Source organism: Fukomys damarensis, unplaced genomic scaffold, assembly GCF_012274545.1.
Source record: "Fukomys damarensis isolate Sample0158 unplaced genomic scaffold, DMR_v1.0_HiC HiC_scaffold_20, whole genome shotgun sequence".
NCBI lineage: Eukaryota > Metazoa > Chordata > Mammalia > Rodentia > Bathyergidae > Fukomys > Fukomys damarensis.
In genome coordinates this window covers 4,282,257-4,286,116 of record NW_022900932.1, presented here as the reverse complement: position 1 = coordinate 4,286,116, position 3,860 = coordinate 4,282,257, and positions in this window count along the sequence as shown.

The window sequence follows — 3,860 nt, the reverse complement described above, 5'->3', positions numbered from 1 at the left end:
TGCCGGTTGGCTGGGAGACCAGGCCCCAGGGGTGGGTGGGTAGGTGGGGGTGTGTGTGCTCGTGCAGGGAAGGAGCAGGATTCCTCCCTCACGTGAGCCCTTTCCCTGAGCCCCATCTGCAGCACAGTTGGGCGGGGGGGTTCCTGTTCTCCCCAGCCTTGGAGCTCGATTTGGAGAGCTGCACACCGCTTGCGAGACGCTCACCTTGGCCTGCGTCCGGGATCCTCAGAGCAGATCTGGACACAGCAGGTGCATTTAGCTGGGAAGAGGCCCCAGGATGCCGGGCAGGGGTGGAGGAAGAGGGACAGGAGGGAAGGCAGCGGTCAGGGCGCTCGGTGAGCAGTGACCGCCGCGGGCAGTGGGAGACCCCAGGGGGACGCTGTCCCCCCTTCCTCTCCCTCCTCAGCGACTGCTCCAGGAGGCTGGCTCTGCACTGCGTGGCCCACACCACACACCTGTGTGGATGGGGCCCTGGTCCGGGAGCTACCTTCTCAGGGAGATCCAAGTCACTGGATCGGCCAGGTCCAGAGGGCCAGGGGCACCAGGGCGTGCCAGGGACACGGGTGCTGTTTCAGGAGGGGCTCTGGTATGTTCTGCACCATCGTCAGGACTCCTCAGTGCGTGTGCGTGTGTGCGTGTGTGTGTGCACGCAGCATGCGTTTAGGGCACCTCTGTTACATGGTGTGACTGTGGTGGCACAGGAGATGAAAAGATTACTTGGGGACGAGACTTAGTGTAAATACCAAGAGGCCCAGAAGGGGCCACCTCAACTGAGCCCAGCATGAGAGAGGCTCCCAGAAGTAGCCCCAAAGCCAAGAACTCTCTCTCTGGCTTTTATTTAGTTGGTTTTTTTGTTTTGTTTTGTTTTTTGAGACAGGGTCTCACTATGTAGTTGAGACTGACCTGGAACTCACTATGTAGCCCAGACTGATCCTTCTGCCTCAGCCTCCCCAAGTTCTGGGATTACAGGCATTCACCACCACACCCAGCTACTGGCTTTTATTTAGAATATCAGTGTAAGAGGGGGGAAAAAAACAGGAGAAAAGCATTTTGGGCAAGGAACTGTCTCAAGGCTAAGCATTTTATTGGGGTAAGGGGAAGGAATGACCAGACACAACAGCTTCACAAATAATCTAAGCTGCTTTCACGCCTCAGAGTCCCCCACAAATCTCCAGAGCCAGGCTGTCGGGGTCTGACTGCTCTCCCTGGCTCACATACTTTCCTGAGGACCTGCTGTGTGCCGCAGAACTGTGAGGGACAGGTGTCCCCCATGGGAAGCAACCCCTGAGCCAGAGGGGATCCAGGGAGCAACACCGGCCAGAGACACACATCTGGCCCCGGCTCTGCTACTTCTAAAGTGAGGGAACATTTACTCAACACACGTTCTGAGCTGGGGACACAGCAATGACCAAGACAAGAAGATGCTGTTGTCTCCCACTTTCAGTCTTACAGGGGGTGGCCGCATCACAAAGACAGCAGGAAAGGCTGAGGGTGGTGGCGCACACCTGTAATCCCAGCACTTGGGAGGCTGAGGCAGGAGGATCGCCATAAATTCCAGGCCAGCTTGGGCTACATAGTGTGCTTGAGGCCAGGCTGGACTCTATGGTGAGACACTCTCAAAAGGCAAACACAAAAGGCCAGGTAGAGATGATGAAAACAAAAGGGATGGAGGAGAGCGGCTGGGGCGACTCCAGCTGGGCGGTCGGAGCAGCCCCTGGGGAGGGGACATCGCCCCCTGCTGCAGCTGGCCTGTCGTAAACTGGGGGTGGATTGGGGGCGCTCGCTGGCGTTTTCCCCAAACACTCTCACCGCTTTCCCACAGAGCAGCTCTGTCTCAGTCTCCCCTCAGCCCTTTCCTTGCTAACCTGTTTCCCCCAAGCCCTTCTTTCTTCCCCTCTTTTCTGCAGCTCTTCTCTCTCACTTCTCTCAAACCCTTTTCTCTTAAACTTTTTTTTTTTTTTGGTACCAGGGATCGAACTCAGGACCTTGCACTTGGGAGGCGGGAGGCAGAGCCACTGAGCTAAATCCCAGGCCCATAACCCCCCCTTTTTTTAACCTCTCTCCCCACACCCTTCTCTCTAGCTTTTCTCCTCCAACGCTTTTCTCTAGCTGCTCTTTTCCCAGACACTTTTCCCCCTTTCCGCCAGACGCTTTCCTCTTTCCCCTTCCCCTAAGCTCTTCCCCCCAAAGTCTTCTCTTTCCTCCATTCCAAACCCTTCTCTTGTAACCTTTTTCTCCAAACCAATCTCTCACAGTTTAAACCCCAGGCCTGGTGGCGCACGCCTGTCAACCCAGCACTTGAGAGGCTGAGGCAGGAGGATCGCTGTGAGTTCAAGGCCAGCCTGGACTACAAAGTGAGACCCTGTCTCAAAAAACCAAAATTAATTAATTAGTTAATTAAATAAAAACAGCTTCGAACTCAATGAAGTAAAGATAACTAGCCATGCACATATAGCTATGAAGCTTCAAAGGTAGATTTTGAACCCAAATGCATACCCAAAGAGACATAAAGCTGGACATAAAGAGTGGAGAAAACATCAGAAAATTACAGAGAAAGACCCTCTTAGGGGCAGGAATTTCATTTGTCAATATGCTGGTGTTTATTACGTGACTGAAACCTAGTTGATAAGAAATCAGATTTTGCTACAACTTAGCAGGTACAGTAACGGTAGCAGGAAGACCCCCAAGGAGAGGTTTTACGGAGTCACAGAGGATCCACTGTGTCGTGGCCCTTAAATCAGAGTGTTCTATATGGCAAGGACTTAAGAGTCCCCGAGCCAGTGGGAGGCTTTGAGGACCAGGCCGGGCGAGCCACGGACAGTCCAGCACCCACAGGAGGTGACCACGGGTTCAAACAGGCTCAGGATGGGCCAAGGAGGAGGGCCCTGTCCTCCTTGGGGACAGCACTCAGCATCAGCCCAGGGCATAGGACTTGCAGTGACATCAAAACTGGTTCAATCCCCATTTCCATCATGGTTATGAAGACAGTCATTTTTGTTGTAAGAAAGTTCAGTTCCATTCCACCGAAATATACCGGGCACCTGCCGTACAGCAGGCAGGTAGAGGTTATCGCTGCACAGGACGCCAGTTCTCGGGACCGGAACCCTGCGAGGAAAGAGGCCTTGGGGCCCGGAGTGGGGAGCCTGAGGCTGGTAGCGGATGACGTGATGGCTAAGGCAACAGTTTTCTGCCAGCAGAGGGGTGGTTTTGCCCAGGGGCCACTTGCTGACGTCCTGAGGTGTTCTAGGTGCGACTACGGGAAAATGCAGGGGACGCCACGAAGGCTGCTAAGCATCCTGTGACGACCTGCTGACCTGTGAGAGTGGAGGCTGGGCTGGGCGGGCATCAGAAGGTTTAAATCACCCAGAGTCTTGTGTGCAGCCATGCACCACCTGGCAAGCGTGAGGGTCTGAGCCAGATGTGGACAACCAGGGTGAACATCTGGGGGAGAGAAAAAGGAAGGAAGGGGGGATGGAGACGGGAGAGGAAAGGAAAGGAAGAAAACAGAACTTCACTCTTTATGCTCTGCATCCTTTTAGGGAGCCAAAGGGGTCGGTTTTTACATCCCCACCTGGAGCTGGCTTCCTTATCCTTGTTCAAATGAAACCAGATTAGTCTGGGCCAAAGGTCCCTTGGGAACTCCACGGCGCCAAGACGCGCCCGGCCCAGAGCGTGGCATCTTGCAGGAGTCCAGGGACCATGGGCCTTGGCCCTTCGGAGCGCAGTTTACTCCTGAGTATAATGGAATTAATAACATTTTCTTTGGCCACCTTCTCATGCGGATGCGGGGATTGCATGAAAAAATAGAAATAAAGGAACTCTGGACTTCTCAAGGCCTTCAAGAAAAAAATGTGTTTCAT